Raw genomic sequence first — 24,350 nt, forward strand, 5'->3', positions numbered from 1 at the left:
ACCCGGGTGGATTGACATTCGACTACAATGGGCTTCATTTAGAATTATCGAAATAAGTTCCGAATTCTTTGGAACACACAGACGACTTCTGAACCTCAAACAATCGTCATCATCAATTTGAAACTCTGATTCCTTGTTCGTAACACACTCGGCCCGTTTTGCAAGCAACTCCTCATCAACTTTTTGAGCTTCCGAATTTGATGAGCCAACAATGGTTTGGCCTTTAATTCGCTACTAACACATTGTCGGGTAGAATAGACAAGTGTACATTCATCGCTCAGAAAAGCAAACAAAGGTGATTTCGACTTAAGGCATCCGCAACCACATTGGCCTTTCCGGGTGATAATCAATAACGAGTTCATAATCTTTTAACAACTCGAGCCATCGTCTTTGTCGCAGATTTAAGTCTCTTTGAGTCATCAAATATTTGAGACTTTTGTGATCCGAATACACTTGGCACTTCTCACCAAATAAGTAATGTCGCCATATCTTTAAAGGCGAATACGATGGCGACCAATTCGAGGTCATGGGTTGGATAATTTTTCTCATGTGGCTTTAATTGTCTCGACGCGCAGGCCACAACTCGACCTTCTTGCATCAATACGCAACCTAACCCAAGTAGGGAGGCATCACTATAGATGACAAACTCTTTGCCGATTCGGTTGTACTAGAACTGGAGCTTTCGTCAAATGGGTTTTCAATTGGTCGAAACTTTTCGACACTTTTCCGTCCATTCAAATTTGACATCTTTCGAAGCGGTTTGTCATGGGTGTGGCTATCATCGAGAATCCTTTCACAAACCGTCGGTAGTAACCGCAAGCCCCAAAAGCTCCTAACTTCGGTAACATTCCTTGGAGGTTTCCAATTGACTATGGTCGAAATTTTGTTCAGTCCACCACGACACCGATCGCGGACACCACGCGCCCCAAAAGCTAACCTCTTTCAACCAAAATTCACATTTATTGAACTTTGCATGATAATCGCTTATCTCGTAAGATTTGCAACACTAGCCTCGGTGTTCAAAGATGTTCGGTTTCATCTTTCGAATAGACCAAAATGTCATCGATAAATACAACTACTGAACCGATCCAAGTATGGCCTGAAAATTCTATTCATTAAATCCATAAACACCGCAGGGCATTAGTGAGCCCAAACGGCATCACCAAGAATTCAGTAGTGACCGTACCTCGTTCTAAAAGCGGTTTTGGTATGTCCGATTCTCGGACCCTCAACTGATAGTACCCCGACCTCAAATCTATCTTTGAAAACACCGAGGCTCCCTTTAATTGATCAAACAAATCGTCAATTCGTGGCAATGGATATTTATTCTTTATCGTCACTTTATTGAGTTGACGATAGTCGATGCACAACCTCATGGTTCCGTCCTTCTTCTTCACAAACAATACAGGTGTGCCCCATGGAGAAAAACTCGGTCGAGCGAAACCTCTATCCGTCAATTCTTGCAATTGAACCTTCAATTCCTTTAATTCCGTTAATGCCATACGATACGGGGCTATTGAAATCGGCGTAGTACCCGGTACAACTTCGATGCCGAATTCCACTTCTCGAACCGGTGGCAATCCCGGTAACTCCTCAGGAAAAACATCTGAATACTCACAAACCACTGGTACCGATTCGAGTTTCCTTTCCGTCTCTTTACTCCCAAACACATACGCAAGGTATGTTTCACACCCCTTTTTCACATATCTTCGAGCGGTCATAGAAGATATTATTGCGCACTCCTTTTAAATCGAGAGACTCGACTCGGACTACCTCATTATTTGCACTCCTCAAATTAATGGTTTTCCTTTTGCGATCCACCATTTGCATCATGTACGGTCACCAATCCATACCAAGAATAACATCAATTCATGAAATGGTAGAAGCATCGGATCGGTAGGAAAACAGATTCTCGAATTATTAGGGGCATCTCTTGCACACTTTATCAACAAGCACGTATTGACCCAAAGGGTTTGACACTGAATTACGAACTCAAGAGACTCAACGGTAGAGTCTTCTTTGGATGCTAAGGTTTCACATACATATGAGTGAGTAGAGCCGGGTCAATCAATGCAATCACAATAGTATCAAAGAGAGTAAAAGTACCGGTGATAACGTCGGGGAGGATGCCTCCTCTCGTGCGCTGGATGGCATATGCTCTAGCAGAGCACGGTCTCGGATCGGACGGCCGATTAGAGGCTCCTCTCTGATTACCACCCCTACCTCCAGAGATTCTCGGGGGCCTACCTCCAGCCGTCGTTCCACTAGGTCTTGCACCTTGCGTCTTATTCCTCTCATCTAGCTCCGTGCAATCTCTAATGAAGTGGTCCTTCGAACCGCATCCATAACAGGCCCTATTAACAGACTTACCCCAACATTCACCTAGGTGTCGTCTTCCACATTGGGGGCATTCAGGTCTCTCTTGACGATTATTGCCCACACTAGCTACTGAAGTAGCTCGGGAGTCCGTCAATGGTCGGGCTCTAATGGAAATTCCCGCAGTCGTCCTCGACTTACTGGTGTCCTCCCTGAACCTCTTTACAGCCGAGAACGGAGCTTTACTCATCGATCTTTTACGGTAATCTCTTGCTTCAAATTCAGCCTTCTTCTTCTCCTCCCAAGTTCTTCCGCCTTGCGTGCTCGTTCGACTAGTGTCACGAACTCCTTTATCTCCAAAATTCCCACTAGTAACTTTAACTCTTCATTCAATCCTTCTTCAAATCTTTTGCACATCGCAACCTCATCAGCCACACACTCCGAGCATACCGACTAAGTCTTACGAACTCATGTTCAGATTCGAGATCTGATCATCCGCCTTGCTTGAGTTCCAAGAATTCCTTACGCTTCGATCGATGAACCGTTGACTAATGTATTTCTTTCAAATTGGATTGGAAGAAATCCCAAGTAACTCGTTCATTTGGGACTATGGAAATTAAAGTCCTCCACCAATAGTAAGTCGAGTCTCGAACAAGGATATAGCACACTTAAGACATTCGTCGGTGTGCATGATGATCATCTAACACTCTAATGGTGTTATCGAGCGAACTCGGCCTTTTCGGCATCATCAAGAACTATGGCCTTGAACTCCCCCACGCTTCCTAATCAAGTCCACAGTGGTTTACTCAGCCTCACAGATCGAGAATGGAGGCATTGCGGGCTCTTGGGTGGAGTATTTAAATTCGGGAATGGTTGGACAGCCGGGTTGGTTCGGGCATATTGCGCGACCCACTCATTCATCATAGTGAAGAAGGCTTGTTTCAGCCCTTCATTTTGATTATTCATGGATGATCGAGGCTCAACAGCGGTGTCCCTTGCGCAGAGCAGCCGCTACACTTTCAACGTCATCCGCCAAGGGTCTCTCTACCCCGGTTCCATCGCTAATCAAAACAAAAATTTCAACCGTCAGAAGTCATCACATTATTAAGCACTATCAATTTGGCATGTATAGCTAGACTCACACGCGCTATGGTAGTCCTAGAACCGACTAAACCATAGCTCTGATACCAATAAAATTGTAACACCCCTAACTCGTGACCGACGCCGGTGTCGGACACGAGGGGTTAACGAGACAAATCCTCTTAAAGTACCGACCAATTTGGCATTTCTGGACAGGCTGGAAAACTGCGTCACCGTCGCCTTAAAAATCATATCTCGAGTTCCAAAACTCGGAAACTGGTTTCGTAAATTTTCCCTGAATTTAGACTCATATATCCATCCATGGATTTATTTTTAGAATTTTTGGTTGGGCCAATTGGTACAGTTTATTAGTTAAAGTCACCCATGTTACAGGGATCGACTGCTCTGACCTCCGCGCGTTACAACTTGAATATCTTTCTGTACAGGGCTTTAATACTGGTGCCGTTTGTTTCTAATGAAACTAGACTCAAAATGGAATCTGTACATATAAGGCATGACTCCTAATTCTTTCTGGATAATTTATGGTAAATTTTCAAAGTCGCAATAGGGGACCCAGAAATCGTTCTGGCCCTGTCTCACGAGAACTTTAATATCTCCCAGTATACTGCTCATATGGTCGTTTCGTTTTGTCCATATAAAAATATATTCATCAAGGATCAGTTCCATAATTTACTCACTATTTAATTCTACTTCTACTATTTTTAGTGATTTTTCAATCTCATCTCACTGCTGCTGTCCGCAACAGTTACTGCAGTAGACTATGCCAATTTCATGAATTTTTCCTTGGCCTTAATCATCCATCATACATGACACAAATTATGGCCACCTTAACAAAATTTGAGTTTCTAAGACTCGTGGCTATAGGTTCTAGCATCCCACTCGACGACCACATAGGCCATTTTCACATGGCTTAAAGTTTACAACCCACAATTCGACAAAACATAATAGCCTATACATGCCAAATGTTCTTCAACAACAAAAACAATACCACAAGATTTCAGCCGGTGTGATGACTTCAACGACGGTTCCGAGCACGCAACAATACGAGTCCAAGAGACCTAAAATGGGTGACAAGAAAACACCGAGTGAGTTTACAACTCAGTAAGTCATAAGCATTCGTCAATCCACCGATAAAGTTACTACTACATGTACAACAAATGAGGCTAGGTACTCGTCCATATCGAATCTATACCATAATACCTCGGACCTTTCGGTCCAATCTCGCACTAATTCATACATCCACATTTCATATTCTACACAACAAGATAATCAAGCATTTTTACACATTAACTCATTTTCCAGCACAACCATACAATTTCAATCATCACATAGATTTAAGGCTTACCAAATTCAACCCCAAGCATGAACGTATTACCTATTCGTCATGAGCTCAAGGTACTTACCCGATCCGCTGTCCATACTCACTCGATGGAGACACACCTCCATATAATTGTTCGATTGGAGATATTTATATATATATATAGAGTACGCACACACAAGGCTTAATACTCGATTTCGCACACTTAGTGCCATGCGATTTAAGCCCGCACACAGTGCCATGCCCTTCGAGCTCGCACACTTAGTGCCATATATTTCCAGCATGCACACTTAGTGCCATATATTTCCAGCACGCACACTTAGTGCCAATCTCGCACACCGTACACACGTATTGCCAAGACACTTAGTGCCGAAAGCAAACTTTCTACACATTTCACTATTTCTTTTACATTCAACAATTGTCATCACTCCATACACATACATTTTCATTTATATATATATCATCCCATTAAACACAATTGCATAAATTTTACAATCATTTAAGCAATATCAAATACGTGCTTAATGACTTACCTCGTGTTGGGTAAAATAGTTCCAAGTCGGCTACTCGATGACCTTCGTCTTTCCCTTGCTTGATTCTCCTTCTTTAACTCCTTGAGCTTAATCAATAAATCACTAGTTTAACCATCTTGCTAAACATTCATAATTCAACTACACATGCATATGTATGCTTGTATATTCGGCAACCATTCTTACTAATCGCCCATTTGGTCGATTATACACCTAACCTAATATGCACCAAAAACTTGATTCAACATTACCTACATACTCACTTTAATGGCCGAATATATATATATGTACAATGTCAACTAACATCTTTTAATCACCTAATTTCATCTCATGAACATTTAATCAAATTTTCCCAATCTAGCATATATTTTCACATCCATTTGTAACATCATGTACAAACACATATACACATATATCAAAACACAAATTTTTACCTATCATGCAACAAGCATAAATCGCACTTATGAGCATGCCATGGCCGAATACATCCCACACCATCCCCCTTTCAATTTTTGGTCATGGTTAAACAAAGAAAACTCCATGTCTTACTCAAGAATGCTAAAAGAAATTTCAAGAGTAGTCAATCCATCATTACATGTATCATCAACAAGCTACACATTTAGCATGCAATGGCTTTAACACAATATCAACCATGGCATAACAAGGATTTGAACCATGGGCTAACATGAACATCAAGTTAGCAACTAGAACATGCATGAATCTTATGACACAACCTCAAACATACCTTAATCTTGACACAAGTATGACCAAATCTCCTTCTAGTTCTCTTCTAAACCAAGCATGAAGCAAAAATCCTTCCTTTTTCCCTTAGTATTTTCAGCCAAGATTTTGAGAATGGATGAACAATTTTTTCCTTTCTTTTCCTCTACTCACGGCAACAAAGGGGGGCATCCATGCTCATTTTTTTTCATTTCTTTATTTTTTCTACATAATCCACTAACTAAACATGTTGGAAACATGTTCCTTGCCCATATTCTTGTCATGGCCGCCACTCACCTTAGGAAGTGGGTTATTTGACATGCAAGGACAACTATTTTCCCACATGTATTAATAGGCCACCTTACAATTGCCTAGCACATTTCTAAATTTTCTCACATAAGTCCTATTTGATAAAAATTCACTTACTATTAACAAAATCCAAACACGAAATTTTCACACATGCATATATACATATAATGAGCATCAATTATGATGGTTAATTATTATTATGACTCGGTTTGGTGGTCCCGAAACCACTTTCCGACTAGGGTCGATTTAGGGATGTCACATGCAGCATAGTTTATTGAACACTTACTGTTCTTTTCCTTTTCATGCCTATTGAACCATTTAGAATAACATCAAATTTGCGGGAAAGCTCACACAAAGTGTGTTAAACATATAATCGTAACCTTTCTTTTTACTTTACATCGTTGCTCACACGACCTGTAAAAAGGGCCTATTCACATAAACTATGGGTCGAAATATAAGCTACACAATACTGCTTACACAAGCTGTACAGTATCCACAACAAATGCAGGACCTCAACCACCGGTAGGACATTCAAGACCAATGCCCAAAACATAGTAACCCTAATGACATGTCATTTGTATCCTACGAATTCCTATGGTTCAAATGGGCTCGATAATCGTCGTGACACCATTGGATTTCCATAATTTAATTTCATAGGAAATAATACATGAACATATAAATCAATACAACATCAAAACGTTATTTAATCATACGAACTTAACTCGATGATAAAGACGTAGAAACGAGATCAACTAATCCTAGGCTTTAGCTTTTTCTCGATCTAAATCCGTAAGAGTTCTATCATGATCTAAATAGGAAAATTTGATCCACTTAATACTTATACTATTCAATTCAATCCAAAATTCTTTTTTGCAAAATTACAAATTTACCCCTAATATTTTAACTTCTTTACAAGTTAGTCATTAAGCTCATAAATTGAAATTTAAGCAATTTAATCCACATTTCATGGTAGTTAGGGACTTATACCAACCCATGCAAATTAGCATTTCACAATTTTACCATTGAATTTTACTAATTTTATAAATAAGTCTTTAAATGACAATTTCTTCAAAAATCCCTTTACAAAATTTGTTTATTTAACAACAAGGACTCATAATCTTTCATTAAATTCAAGAATCATGTAAGAACATTCATGGAAAAACCCTAAACCTTTACCATTTTTTCAAATTGACCCCCGAGCTAGCTAGATTAAGCTACGATGACTTCAAAAACATAGAAATCATTAAAAACTGGATCAAAAATTACTCATATGCAATGGATGAACTAGCCAAACCTTCAAGCACTCTTCACTGGTGTTTTCTTAACCTATTTTCGATGGGGGATGGACTAAAAGATGATAACTTCCATTTTTCTTTATTTTGTTTTATGTTAAGTTTACCAATTACAAAATTAACCTTGGTTCTAAACCCTAAAATCACTTAATAATATGTCCATAAAAGTCCACTAACATTTTAAATGGTCTAATTACCATTTAAGTCACTCACATTTAAGTTTCATAGCTATCGAACACCTTTAGATACTAGAACTCCACTTTTGCATCTTTTACTATTTAGTCCTTTTCACCTAATTAAACATGCAAACGTCAAAATTTTCTTAACAAAATTTTTATACGAACCTACTAACATACCATAGATATTTAAATAATAATAGAATAATAATTTACTTTTCGAATTTGTGGTCCCAAAACCACTATTTCGATTTCACCAAAAACGGGCTATTACGTGGACGGTTTCAAAGGCAAATCTTATCGGTTATTTTTTTATTTATTTGCAAGTGTAGGGACCTTTAGTAAATCTCCCAAAATTGATTTTTTGTCTGCTTACAAATGCTTTGCCGATTTGGACTTGCTCTCTCTTGTTTGGACGATTTGGTGACCTAATTATTTACTAGACTTGTCCATCAATCGATTCATCTTCAATTGGATCAAATTAACTTCTTGATGACCGATTTTGTATGTGTTTGCCATCCATATAAGGTGAATTTGGGTATGTCCATGTAACTTTATTTTATAAGCAAATCGTGCATAACTTCCTTAGTCCAACTGCGTTAAATAATATCAAGATTAACATGTAGCAAAAAATAATTAAACTATGCACAAAATTAATACAAAATAGCATAAAGTTACATTCTTCATTAAATTATGCCTATTATTGAAATATAAACAAAAACAACTATAAAAGCTCTATATAAACTAGAGTTCATAGTTACCACCAATCAACCAAAAATCCACATACGTACACAAATTAAATACACAATAACTTAAACATATTTATCCCATTTGAACTTACCTAGTCAAAATAGAAAACAAGTTGAACCTCTAAGGACTATTCGATAATTTTAGGTTTTCCTCGACTATCCCCGATTTTCTTCAATTCTTGATTTAAACAATTATTTTAGACAACTCATCAATATCAAATATTGTCAATCATTCCATGATATGCATGAACCTATTTAGTTCCATTTTTTGAATGCCTCTTGTAACACCCTCAATTCGACACGATTCACCGGGTTCAAATCTTGAATGTTACTATACACATTAATTAACAATTTATCAAACAGTTAACGATTTCTCATATATCAAATTATTTTATTTAACACTTTACTGAAAAACTTATCATCTAAAAAGAAAGGAAGTATTATAAATTAACTTGTTACAATAGACTTGATACAAATCTTTACAATATATAGTTTATTAAAGGAAAACACAAAAGGCGCAATCCTAGACTACGCCATCTTTCCATTGTATGCATAATAGCCCTCTAGGCCTCTACCTTAGCGTACTCCTGGCATTGTCCCTCCTGGTGCAAACTCATGCCAAATACCTGGAACAACAATGAACGTAGTAAGATCAAGATAACTTAGTAAGTCTTATCGTAGAATTACCTTGGTCGATACTTTATATTCTTAAAATAATGTCTTTGCATCAACTACCTATCTAAACCACTTATATCGAGCAGATACCGCTATAGTGGTAATACATACATATACACAAATTATATACTCCTCAAATACACATTATTTCTTTGTTAATTAACTGAAGATTTCTTCAAACATTTCTTTATTCTCTTATTCACATATGCACTTATAAACAGAACATACCTTCAAAATTCCAACAGATACAACACATTTTCTAATACTTGCTCTTAACTCAAAATAGTTGTTCATTATCATTATTCATAGGTGGACACATACACATATGGAAAATACTTACGTAGATCCAAGTACCATCAAACCATTAAGCAAATCATAGCCTAATTTGATGCCATACAACCCATACTGGTAATGTACTTCATAGATCATTCTGTTGATATTCACATCATTAATTGCTTTCAAAACCGTGGATACTTGGAATACCCATAACTCAAACCTCATATGATTACAAAAAATATCATTACAATCCAAACATAACCTCGATATGACTGATTCCAAGTAACTGTATTTCAATCATTTCATAACACAGACGATCTCACATTGATAATTTCTTAAGTCGCTCATAACTACAAATATAACCATATCAAACGCCGCTAGATCATCATGGCGGATACCTTCATTATCATACAACTACAAAGTTCTTTCCATAAATTTGTTCAATTATTTCACAAATCTTACTCAGCTCCTAAAGCTGAACATATCAATACCTAATTTTAACCAAACTTTTTATGGAACTAATATAATCAATTCACATTTTACCGTAAAGACAAATATACACAACTTACCAGACATACAGGATAGACCACGCATCAAGGGTCAAACGAAATACGCCATAAATGCATCATACAAAATCTCATTTTTATTGTCTCGATAGGCATCACAGAAGGTGCCATAGGTTTCTACCTAATGGACTTATACAGAGTTTCATGTATCGTGATCTATTATTTTGATTCATACACTATCGATGGCTACACCATGAACGTACATACAGTCATAACATATTGTGCCATGGGTCTTAACCACATGGTCTTAACTTTGTAGCTATATGATAGTCATATATCATGTTCTACCAGTCCAGTGCAGTCTTTATCTTACTAGAGGCTACACCGTGAAAGTTTCCAAATCATACCAACTGCCATGGGCCTATGCCTCAAAGTCTTATGCTCAATTTCAAATTGTGATATGCCAATCTGGTTAGCACTAAAACTGCCCTACCAGAAGCTTTACAATAAAAATTTAACTGAACATTCACTTACCCAGAAGACCACCTCTTTACTGGCTCATACATCTCACATATCAGACCTTACCTGTCTGCTTATCAAACATCATTCCTTTAACTGAACTTTATACATTTTATTACGATACATCTCTCATATTTTCTATACTTATACCTTACCAATTTCCGTAAACATCATTACCCCAAATATATGTAAATAAACATACTTCTAATTTGAATAGTTCATAATAAGGAATCAGGATGAAGATTCACCTTAACTTACCTTCTGCAGTTCTAAGCTCTAGACTCAAACATCCCTTTCGAACTAGCAGCAACAACCACTGCTTACTGAACATAGGAACACCACCAAAAACTTATTCATATACAACATACCATCATCACAAGTATTTACAAACCCAATGCAAAACCTTATACTTACATCTTACTATTTACACATTCCTTACAGACTTATTCTTTTAGAATTTAACATGCAAAGTTGTAATACTTATCCAAAAGTGGAATAACCATTGGTTAAACAAAGAATTTAAGTTTCTAGAGCAAAGAAGAAGAAATGAAATCGATTCTAGAAAAGAATCAAAGAGTAACATTTTTAATCCAGAAGAAAACTCCTCTCAGAACTTTTATCTCATTTATAAATATGACCCAATCTCCGTTATAGACATTCAACAAGTGTCACTTGAATTTAGAGTTTGTCTCTCTTATTGGCCTACAGACTCCAAAAGAAACATAATTAAAAATCCCATGTAATAAATATTAAGACAGTCAATTTCAGTTGATTCCTAACTAAGCACTTCACACCCCAACAAAAATAATACCCAAAACAAACTAGGCACATTATATATTTGGCGATAAATCATATTGCGATTTTCCTTTTTGTCCAACGGAGGCCTTTCCCCTTTGACTAATCAAAATAATCTAAAATAAAATTTCCACTAAATTACTTGGCGTATACTATGCACCCACAAGTATACGTCACAAGAAGAAAATGATCGAATTACAACCCTTTCAAACATAGATTGTTTGACTACTATACTTGTTATCTTTGAACCCGCCTGAACTGGGGTGTGACTCCCCTTAAGTTTTTTATTTTATTCAATTTAGTCCTGAAATAGAAATAACAATATCTTTCAATTTTGAGCTGCGGTTTCAAAATCTATCTCAATAAAATCCCTTAGGGACCCTCTACTACCTAATATTACAGAAAGATCACATCAATTTCACAATTTATACACTTTAGTCCTTTTATGCAAAACTAATCAATTTAAACATTATAATCTAGTCCTTTTTCATATCTAAGCTTAAACAAAACTAGTCAACTTAAACATTACAATCTAGTCCAATTTCTTCAATAAAGCATCAATGGAAACTTTCAAAAATTTTAACAATTTTGCAAATTGGTACATGGGCTAGCTAAATCAAGTTCTAATAACCTCAAAAACATAAAAATTACAAGAAAATAACTTAAAATTGCTTACTTATTAACAATCGAAAGCTTGAAGCCCTTACTTAGTTTTTATCAACTCTTTGTCTATGGAGTTTCAGTGGTGGAAGGATGGAGAAGATGGATCTTCTCTTTCTCCCCACTAATTTTGTTTTTATATCTTGATTAAAACATGTTTAGCCTTAATTAACTTAGCTTAAATTAACTAATAATGTTTTTAATTAGTTTAAACAACCATAAGCCACTATCAAATGCTCCAAAATGGTTTAATTACCATTTTGAATCATTGGTTAATTGCAATTTGAGGCCATACAACTTTGGCTAATGAAAAACTTATAGCGACAAAGACTTTAACAATTTAGTGCATGTACCTTATTTAAGCAATTAAAAGACAAAATTGATGGACTAAACTTTAATAATTTTTATAATAATTTCGTAAATATTTTGATTTAATATTTACGGAATTAAGATTGTGAAATTATCTTTTTTGATGCAATTGAAAATCGAACTGTTGTAAATGTTTAAGTATATAAAATGAAAATTTAAAATAGTGAAATGAAATGTGAGTTAAGGTGACATACCTATTTTCAATTTGAATGACTGGTTGATCGAAGAAATTGTATTTTATGATAGTCTCTTGAAAAATGTAGTGATGGTTTTGTTTTATTTTATTTTTTGAAACTTATGTGCCATTTGATAATAACGTAATAAATACATCGAGAGTTTATAACTATAAAGTAATACTTTGAAAATGTTGAACTATTTAAATACCGGAATTGAATGTAAAAATTATACAGTAAAAACATCTAAATCAAGTTTGACATTATAATAAGTAATAAAAATTATAATTTAATGCATTATGTTTAAAAGTATTTATTATTTAGAAGTATTTTTTAATGACAAACAAAAGTATATTTAAAATTTTCGTCATATTTCTATGTTTTTTATATATAAAAATATAATTTTTATAAATATATTTGTTATAATTCACCCGTGAGTGTTAGTGCAGTAATGTTTAGTTTTTTTTAATCATATCGTTTACGTAATAGATAAAAGATAAAAAAGAAATTATTGAATGATAAATAAAACAGTGGTATGAAATAAATAAGTCATAGGTGTGAAATACAACAATTTTTTACCTTGAAAAAAGTATTAATAATTTATATAATTTTTAAAATAATAAAAAATATTTTAAAATATTAATTTTAGTTCATTTCCCTAATCCCCAAAATAAACCATTCTTAATACTTGCAGTTAAAAACAAAAGAAATATAAATTTAGCTCTTTTAACTTTTGCATCTTTTGTTAAATTAGTCCATATTTTTTAATTAAATTTGACATTTAACCTTTTACCATCGAATTTTAAGAAAAGAGTTGAATTATTGATTTTTAATAGAAATACAAACAAAACTTAAAATTTTAAATATACCAACCTGTATGACAATTCATATGTACTTCATGCTATTTTTAAATTTTTTGAACTTTCTGAATATTTGATTATTTTATATAATTTTAAATTATTTATCGACGTGGCATATAAGACAAATAGTAACATATCAACACAAAGTATTTATGGAATTCCGAGCGAGTTGCGATGCCAACATCATTAAAAAATTAATATTTTAATTAGCATTTCCTCTAAGAAAAGTTGTTTGACAATTTTAAAAAATTAATGGTCAAGTTTAACTCAAAGAAAAGAGTCAATTTAACAAAATATATAAATATTGAAGACTAAATTTATCATTATACCAAAAGAGAATATTCCTAATGCTTCACTATACGTTTAAATTATTTTTTATAGATTTTTGTATAAAGATATAGAAAATATAAAAAGCCTTATATTAATCATTTTCCCAATAAATATTTGATATCTAATTGATACTACAACTAGCAATAGGGCGAATTTAGGGCTTTTTGAGCTCAAGTATTTTCAATTTCGGTTTCTTTTCGAGTTTGGGTATTTTTAAGTTTAATTTTTTTTTATTTTGGGTTTGGATTATTTTGAGTTTAATTTCGTGTTTATTTTAAGTTCGAGTTTATTTTACATTCCATGTAATTATATATATTTACATAATTTAAATGTTTACATCTCGAATAATTTTTTAATTTATTATGTTTTAGTATTTTTAATTTTAATATAATATTTTTAATTATATTTTATTAAAATAACATTTTATTGCTACTTGTTAGCATAAAATTCATATAAAATTATAATAATTATATAAAAGCATTTAAAAATATATGTTAGCTTAACTTTTTAATGCATGATACTTTCATGTAATAATATTTAATTACATTAATTATATGTTTTAAGTGTAAAACTTTCTCTTAAAAAATAGAACTTTAAAATCAAAATTTTATTAATTAAAAATTATTTGTCCGAATATTGATAAAAGTTTAAATCGTGATGTAGTTTTTGGTTTTATAATTTCTCTAATTATGTTGTCAATAATTAGAAAATATATGTTACTTGTTAATATATAGATATTCCTTATATCTTAATTATCTAAATTAAAAATGGAATGATTCGATATAAATTTATATTTGTTGAGTTGTGGGTCAAAAATAATATTGTGGTAAAATTAGAGGATTTGTGGTGGGTTAAAGTAGAATCCATATAAAACTGTATCTCCTCTATTTAACTTTGAGTAGTACAAGGTTTTTCAATCTTTAAATAGATGTAGTTAAAACTCTTCTTGTCTCATTTGATGTTTAATATTAGTGAATTTGTTTCTCCTCTGCTCATAGTTTTTTTTCTTCAAATGATTTTTACATAAAATCTGTGTGTTTCATCTCTCTTTTTTATTATTTTGGGTTCGTTCTATATTATCATTATCGATATTCAATTTTACAATATTCAAAAAATCCTAAATGCAATAACAATAATTAAAGAAAAACTTGAAATTTAGGTTGCTTTTGAATATGAGTGAAAGGTATTGATATGATCACAAATAAGTCATGCTCAATGATGCAAGGGAAGTGATGCTTTACTTGTAGGTGGTTTTTGCTTGTTTCACTTGTGGCTATGTCAATGCAGTTTGATCGATTTCTGGGTCTTCACTTAACCATTTAAGGATTGCTTTGGCTGATTTTGGAACAGTGTTGACGTGTTATAGTGTTGAATTTTTGTATTATAGTTCAATGATTCTGCCTTGGAGTTGTGAATTTCTTGAATGGTAAGGAGCAAATAATGAAGATATATCATAGTCAGTGCTTTGTTCAAGGCTGGATCTAATGACTTCCCGTGTTTTCCTGTGGTTGTTTCTTCAATGGGTGGTTGCTCATTTTTCTTTTGCCGAGGTTGATTATGATGTCTTTGTTTTGTGCATGGTGACTTTGTTTTGCCTTTATTTTGTTTCATTTTGAAGTCCAAGTGTTATCGTTGCAGCAAGGTTTTGTTGTTGTTCCTTAGGTGTTGTATTTGTTGAAAATCTTCCTTGGTACCTTATACAATTTTAATGAAATTTATATTTGTTGAGATAAAAAAAAAATCATAGAGTTTTGTGTTTGTAAGAGTGGTAATCTCATTTCTAAAAATTAATAATTAAAATATTTATATATTAAACTACAGTTCGATTATTATTTTTAATTATTGAATTTGTGTTTGGGTCAATTTTAGGTTAAGGTTTTTTAAGTTGAAGTTTTTTGGAATTTGAGTTTTTTAAGATTTTAAGTCTTTTTGAGTTTAAATTTTTTATCATTTTTACTCAAATCGAGTCTAAACAGATTCAGTCTCGAGTTTTCGAGTCGAATTCTTAAACTTAGACCCATTTTACAACATTTGATTGATTGACATGAAACTCAATCAACCACCAAAATATAATATAGGTATAGATACAAATGTGTTGCATTTTATGTTTTTATGTAAATGATATAAATATAAACGTTAGCATAATCAATAATATTAAATGCTTTAAAATTTTATATAAAAATATGACACATTTTAATATATTAGATTACTTTTGTTTAAATGTATCATATCATATTATCAAAAGAAAAAAAAAAAAAGAAGTATGATATCCTGTTTATTATACAATGCTTTTATGATATGTTGGAATGATGGTTTTATCATAGTAAAAATAAATTGTTTTTATCATATTCAAAATTCCTAAAGTTATACTAAAAAATATATTATAAAAAATATTTATGGACCATTCTTTAATATACTTATTTATAAAAATAGACATAACTTATTTGAGTTGAATGTTATATATTTATAAAAAGAATATAATTACTTATAAAAAAGTGTTATAATTTTTGGCATTATTTATTTATAAAAATAATTTTTAAAGTTATGATAAAATTATATTATTTATAAAAAATGTTATTATTTTTTACTTAATAGACATATTATAAAATAATATAAATATTGCTCCAAATTAAGTGTTTATAATTAAAATTACAAAATCTTTGCAATGTAAACCAAAATATTATGTGATAGATGCTAGTTATGCAAATACAAAATAGTTTTTTGTACCATATCGAGAGGTACAATATCGTTTGAGAGAATTAAGTAAGATAAAAGAAACATATATGACTCACGATTTTTTTAATTTGAGACATTCAAAGTATCAAAATATGGTTGAGAGGACATTTGTTGTTTGTTGAAACATTTTTGTAACTTGAGTATTTTAACACGAAGACGGAATCGCCACCAATCTTTTTAATTAGGTGTGATTGGATCACCTCAAAATTTAATCATTTTAATAAAAAGGTTAAAATTACTAAAACGATAATTTTCGGTCTATGAAATCTAGGAAGTGGATTCAGGAGTCGGTTACGTATGAGGAAGGATTAGCACCCTCATAACACCCAAAATTTTGTATCTAATTGATTCCTTAACGCCTCAATGTCGGAAATTGAGAATTCAAAGAAAATTTAAAATGTGATCCCCTTTTGCATGATGTTATTTGATGACATTTAAAATATCACTATCTAAATTAAATTTTATGGAAAAGGCTCTCTTATTTTGAGTCAATCAAGACGAGAAAGTCATGTCCCATAAGGTAGGGCACAACATCTTAAATCCCCGAAAATAAGAATACTCCCCGTTTAATTATTACCTACATTTTTAATTTTGAAGGATGTGTAGTTATTTTTGTTCTAGGAGGAAGCTATACTCCGTTAGTTAGAAGCACGACTCTTCAAATCCCCAAAATAATGAACAGTACCTCGGTTCTAATTATTTTCTTATGCGTCGTATAAAAATGAATACAACATTTAATGCGATATGCGATTAATTTATTTAAGTGTGGTACGAAATTAAACAAATATTTAAACATGTTGTATAATATGGTTGTGAAAAATAAAATAGAATAAAATAAATAAAAATAAAGAACACAAAAATTTTACGTGGAAACCCTTTCGGGAAAAAAACCACGGGCAGAGGAGAAGAAAATTCACTATGTCGAAAAATTTTTACTCTAATACAAGAGGAATAGACTATGTCTATTTATAGGCTTGCAAAGCCATATTCTAGTAGGATTGAAACACCTTATCCTAATCAATATAAAATAGATGGAGTTTAATAAGGTTTAAAACCTTATTCTAAAATAAAATAAAAGAAGTCTAGTTCTATATGGATTTTAATTTTATTTTATTTTCCATCGTATTTTATTTAAATAAGAATTTGGGTCACTTAATTCTAACAATCTCCACCTTGACACAAATTCTCAATGAACAAGTTCTTCATCGCGAACTTTCAATAAACAAGTTCTTCACCTCTTCCAAAAACCCCTTAAGGGTTTAACTTCAACAATGAACACCAACCAAGTCTAAGCAATGATCAAACTTGGTTATAGGAAGTGACTTAGTCATCATATCTGCAGGATTTTCATGAGTGCTAATTTTGCTCACAACAATATCACCACGAGCAATAATATCACGAACAAAATGATACCGAATATCAATGTGTTTTGTTCTCTCATGAAACATTTGATCTTTTGTAAGAAAGATGGCACTGATCGTCACAAAATCATCGTGCTGATTTGAAGGTCTTCATTGAGTTCACTAAATAGTCCCTTCAACCAAATAGCTTCTTTACAAGCCTCATGAATCGCCATATACTCAACTTCAGTGGTAGACAAAGCAACGTAGTTTGCAAAGTGGCTTTCAACTAATTGCACAACCTCCGATTGTAAAGACGTAACTCGTGAGAGATCTTCTTCTATCAAGGTCTCCAAAGAAAATCAGCATCAACATACCCTATAACTCCATCTTTAGTTCTTCCAAACTGTAAGCAAACATTAGTAGTGCCTCGTAAGTATCTTAAAATCCATCGAATCGCTTTCCGGTGTTCTTTACCAGATTCGCCATGTATCCGCTAATCGACCTTGACCGCATATGATAAATCGGACGTGAACAAACCATAGCATACATGAGAGATCCTCTCTGCACTAGAGTATGGAACATGTGACATGTACTCAATCTCATTATCGATTGAGGAGATAAGGCCGATGAAAGTCCGAAATGGTCGCTAAAGGAGTACTAACAGCTTAGCACTCTGCATATTGAACTCGCAAAGAACTTTCTCAATGTACCCTTCCGACTTAGGTACAATTTACTTGCTTTTCTATCTCGAGAATCTCCATACCAAGTATCTTCTTTGCTGGTCCTAAATCTTTCATCTCAAATTCTTCACTTAGTTGGGCTTTAACCTTTCTTATCTCTCTTTATCTTTTCTTGCTATCAACATGTCATCAACATAAAGAAGTAGATACACAAAAGAACCATCAACTTTTTTCTTAAAGTAGACACAACTGTCAAAACTACTTCTTTTGAAATCATGAGAAGTCATAAAGGAATCAAACCTCTTGTACCCTTGTCTTGGTGATCGTTTCAAACCGTAAAGGGACTTTTTCAGCAAGCAAACATAGTCCTCTTTTTCGAGACTATAAAACCCTCGGTTGTTGCATGTAAATATCTTCCTCAAGTTCTCCATGCAAAATGCGGTTTTACATCTAACGCTCAAGCTCCAAATCATGCATGGCAACAATACCAAGCAAAGCTCGAATCAAACTATGCTTAACAACCGGAGAGAACACATCTGAAGTCCACTCGGAATTTGATGTAACCCTTTGCAACAAGCCTTGCTTTATATCCGGGTTCTTCAACTCCTGAGTCCCTTCTTTCTTTTAAACACCCATTTACAACGAATGACCTTTTTACCTTTAGGAAGTTTTACAAGATCCCATGTTCTGTTTTTGTGGAGTGATTCCATCTCCTCTTGCATAGCAAACATCCACTTTTACGAGTCTTCACACTAATCGCCTCGAAATAATTAAATGGCTCTTGATTCGCATCTATATCTTCACCACATTTAAAGCATAAGCAACTAGATCAACCTCGGCATACTTCTTTGGAGGTTTAATTTCTCTTCTTGTCCTGCTTTTGGCGATAGAGTATTGCGGTGAAGAAGCAACTCTATTCTCAATTTTGTCTTGGCTTGAGGAGTTGATTCGTATTAATCGATGCTCCACCCTTTTGGTTTTCTTTATTGGAAGAGTCTTTAAGAGATAAGTTAGGTAGCATAGTTGTTTCATCAAAACAACATCTCTGCTAATCACAACTTTTCTATTTTCGAGACACCATAACTTATAGCCTTTACACCACTTTATAACCAAGAAAACGCATTTAATGGATCTCGGTTCCAATTTTCCATTATCAACATGAGCATCGCGAGACACCCAAAAATCTTTAAATCGAATAATTAGCGGGATTACGGACCATACCTCTTGTGAAGTCTTTTCTCAATGGCAGCGGATGGAGATCGGTTGATCAAAAACATGCGATGAGAGGTCGCTCGCCCAAAATGACTTGGTAAGTTGGCATTTGACAACATACATCGAACCTTCTCCATGATCGTTCGTTCATTCGTTTTGCAACGCCGTTTTGCTTGTGGAGTATGACGAACTATCAAGTGTCTCATGATCCTTCGACTTGCACAATCTATTAAACTCATCGAGCGAAACTCTAAGCCATTGTGCATGCGGAGGTATTTTATCTGCTTTCCGTCGTTTTTCAATCATAATTTTCCAAGACTTAAATGTGGAAAACACATCGCTTTTACGCTTGGGAAGAACGCCCAAACTTTTCTGGAAAAATCATCAATAAAGGTTAGCATATAATTAGCTCCACCTCTCGAAGGCACTCGGACGGCCCCCACGATCGAAATGGATATACTCCAACGTTTCCTTCGTGTTATGGATTCCTCTAGTGAATCGAACTCTCTTTTCTTCCCAAAACACAAGGTGCTCACGAAATTCGGTTTGCAAATTCCTTGCCCATTAAGAAGTCCTCTTTGCTTAATTACGCCATGCCATTCTCACTCATATGCCCTAGGCGCATATGCCAAAGTTTAGTAATATCATCATCGACAAGGAAGAGGAAGCGGCAATTTGCATCACCGATATGATAGAACCTCAGAAACATATAACTTGGCAATCTTTCTTTGCCCTTTCATCACAACAAGGGACCCTTTGAAATCTTTAAAACCCCACTTTCAATTGTGTATCTCATGCCCTTTTGAATCAATAGTACTCAACGAAATTAAATTTCTTTTCAATTCGGAACATGCCGCACGTCACTAAGTGTTCGACAACTCCATCAAACATCTTAACTTTAATTGTTCCAACACTGCGATTTTACATGAAGCATTATTTCCCATCAAAACAACACCTTCAGACATCTTTGTTTCATAAGTTGTAAACCAATCCCGATTGGGACTCATGTGGAAGGTGCACTGAATCAAGTATCCACTCCTCGCTTACTTTAGAATCATTGATGAAGCAACTAGAAGTTCACCATCGCTGTAGTCTTCTACAACATCGCCTTCACCGAATTTTCCGTTGTTTTCCTTTTGATTCGCAGCCTCCCTTTTAATCTTATTTTGTAGCTTATAGCACTCAGTTTAATGTGCCCTTTCTTCTTGCGAAGTTGCAAGTTTTACCTCTGTTTGAAGATTTCGATCTACCCTTAGATTTACCACGAGGATTCCGTTCTGTGTTCTACCACGATCATCATCAACATTCGGTCTTGTCTCCCACGAACAATGAGACCCTCTCCCGAGAGTTGGGTTTAACCACAAGATGCTTCATCTTATCATACGAGGTTAAAGAATCATAAACCTCATCAACTGTGAGAGACTCATGGCTATATAAAATCGTGTCTCTAAAGGTTGAATAAGACGGGGCAACGAACAAAGTAGAATCAACCCTAGATCTTCCTTATCATCTTGAACCTCCATGGCCTCCAAGTTTGAGAGAATTTCTTTAAACAACATTAAGTGTTCGTGTCTGACGCACCTTCCTCCAAACGATGAACATAAAGACGCTTGTTTCATATGCAACTTGCTTGTTAGAGTTTTCGACATACATATTTGTTCTAGCCTCTTCCATAATGCAATGCGGTTTTCTCTTTCATCACATCCCGCAAAATTTCGTTGGACAAATGCGATGTAATTGTGTTAATGCCTTTCGATCCTTACGCTTCTTCTCTTCATCTGTTAATGTCGAAGGCATCTTATCTATCCTAGCGGGGCATCCTCTAGATCCATCTGCAAGAAGCGCTTGCATCTTAATTTGCCACAACGCAAATCGGTGTTGCGATCCAACAATGAATTTCATACTTCAAAGACGCCATTACCGTGATCGAGATGAATAACCGGAAGCTCGATACCAATTTGTGAAAAATAAAATAGAATAAAATAAATAAAAATAAAGAACACAAAAATTTTACGTGGAAACCCTTTCGGAAAAAAACCACGGCGGAGGAGAAGAAAATTCACTATGTCGAAAAATTTTTACTCTAATACAAGAGGAATAGACTATGTCTATTTATAGGCTTGCAAAGTCATATTCTAGTAGGATTGAAACACCTTATCCTAATCAATATAAAATAGATGGAGTTTAATAAGGTTTAAAAACCTTATTCTAAAATAAAATAAAAGAAGTCTAGTTCTATATGGATTTTAATTTTATTTTATTTTCCATCGTATTTTATTTAAATAAGAATTTGGGTCACTTAATTCTAACAATGGTAATGGAAAAATAGAATAAAACAAACTACGTGGGTAAAAACACAATGATAATATAGTAAAACAATAATAAAGAATAAAAGTAATAGTAAGAATTATTTTGGTAGATTAAGAGTGCTATTTAATAATCATAATAATAGTAAAATAATAGGAGAAAGTATGGTAATGATATGGTTATGACCGTATAATATTAGCAATGATAAAATGTCAACATAAATATTATTAATTAGCAATAATGATCACCTAATAATATTAATGGCATCAACATTTAAAAATAAAAGATTAAAATGAAATAATCAGAAACTTATGGATAACAATGTGAATGATGTAACTTAAAGGGAAAAAATATAAAAATGAGATTAAAAGTGCTGGAAATTAAATAATAGAAAATAAAGGGACTAAATTTTAAAAATGAAGGACTAAATTGAAACCTAAAAATCTAAAGTCTAAATTGCAAAAAAACAAATAAAGCAATTAAAGGATTAAATAAAAACAAAATAGAAAAATACAGGGACCCAAGGTGTTATTTACCCAACCCAGTACATGTGCCACTCCCTTAATGGGTCAATGTTGGGTTAAGGGACTGAACTATAACAAAATAAAATAAATAAAAAAGATATAGGATGAAATTAAAAAAGAGCAAAAAATCATAAAATAAATAAACACGCGGATCTTGAAGGGATTCGAGTTGGGTCTTCGGGTTGCGTCAAAACAACACCATTTTGGGTGTCTGAAGCTAAGCCCAAAATGGCACCATTTTAGTGGCCTATATAAATTAAAAAAATCTAGAAAAAAAATCATTTTAACCCTATTGCAAAAAAAATTTCCCTTCCACTATTTTTTTTTCTCTCAAATCTTCCCCTTTTTCCGGCCACATGGATGATGGGGCTATACCGTGGCCACTGGTCATCAGTAACGGAGACCGCCACCTCCGGTGGCTAGAGTTCCCCCAAAATACCCCTTTTTGACACCCTTTTCATGTAGAATGCCGGTTTGGGGTTAAAAACCCTAGAAACTCAGCCAAAGCTCGATAAAAGGGTTGGAAACCTTTTTGTTTCTCCCTTTTTGACGAGGCCGTCAACGAAACCCTAGTGGGTTTAGAGGCCTTTTAGCTCAAAAAAGGCCTCTCACGAGAGCGAAAGACAGAGCATCGCAGGTAAAAAGATTAAGCCTTTGTTTTTTTTTTTCTTTTTATTTCATTTCTTGTTTTTGTTACAAAGTGGTTTTGGCTTTTATAGCTAAATTACAATGTTTATTATTTTTTATTTTTCTTTCTCTATTTCTCTGTTTCTTATTTTCGTAAGTGACATAGTGGCTTTCTCTGGGTCAACGACAGTGGAGCCACACCCTTTTCCATTTCTATGAAATGGTGGCAGAGGGTAGGGGCATTAGATCTGGGGTATTGGGGATGTGCCTGCTGACGTGGCGTAACGGTGTTGAAGGCTTAAGGGAATTAGGGTTTCCCTGATATGTTTAGGATAGTGGGCTTTAGGGCTTGTATGGGCCTTGGGCTTGTTGTTTTTTATTTGTAAATGGACTTTTATTAATTTTTTATTTATTTGTTTATTTATTTTTTTATTTGGGCCAGACAAAATTGGGCCCTTACAATTGCCCCTCTTTGCTTATTGTTGTGTAACGGGAAGTGAGCAAAGACTTTAAAGGAAGACAAATTTTGTCCGGTCCCGCTAAATCTTGGCTTTCTTTGGTGCTTCTCTTTTTCAAGCAACCCACTCTTTCAATTCATTAGTTACTCTACTCCACTGTACCTGCTTCGCTACAACTTTAAGAAGGCAAGATTTATTGTCACATCTTCATCTTGCTCCATTACAACTTCAATGAGATAAAATTTACTGTTGTAGTTTCATTCCGACCTACTACAACTTCAGGGGGACTGAAATCACTATTTTATCCATTTCACTACAACTTCAGGAAGACAGGATTTGAGGTTGTAGCTTCATTTTGCTCTACTGCATCGTTAGGGAGATTAGATTTGCTACTGTAGTTTCAATCCATTCTACTACAACTTCAGGGATATAAGATTTGTAACTCCATCTTGCTCCGCTACATTTTCAAGGAGATAAGATCCATTATTGTAGCTTCAATCCAATCCACTTCATCTTTAGGGATACGAGATTTGAGGTTGTAGCTTCATCTTGCCCCAATGCATCTTCATGGAGATGAGATTTTCTACTATAGTTTTGATCTTGTCTACTACATCTTTAGGGATACAAAATTTGAGGTTGTAGCTTCATCTTGCCCCATTACTAAACTTAGTCTTCCATTGTCTACATTCTTATCACTATTTATTCCTTCTAGAATGTCAAAATTTGGATATGTGCAAGACTATTCCAATTATTAGCATCAGAGTTGTAACACCCCAAACTCGGCCCAGA

This window comes from Gossypium arboreum, chromosome 11 (assembly GCF_025698485.1).
Source record: "Gossypium arboreum isolate Shixiya-1 chromosome 11, ASM2569848v2, whole genome shotgun sequence".
Lineage (NCBI taxonomy): Eukaryota > Viridiplantae > Streptophyta > Magnoliopsida > Malvales > Malvaceae > Gossypium > Gossypium arboreum.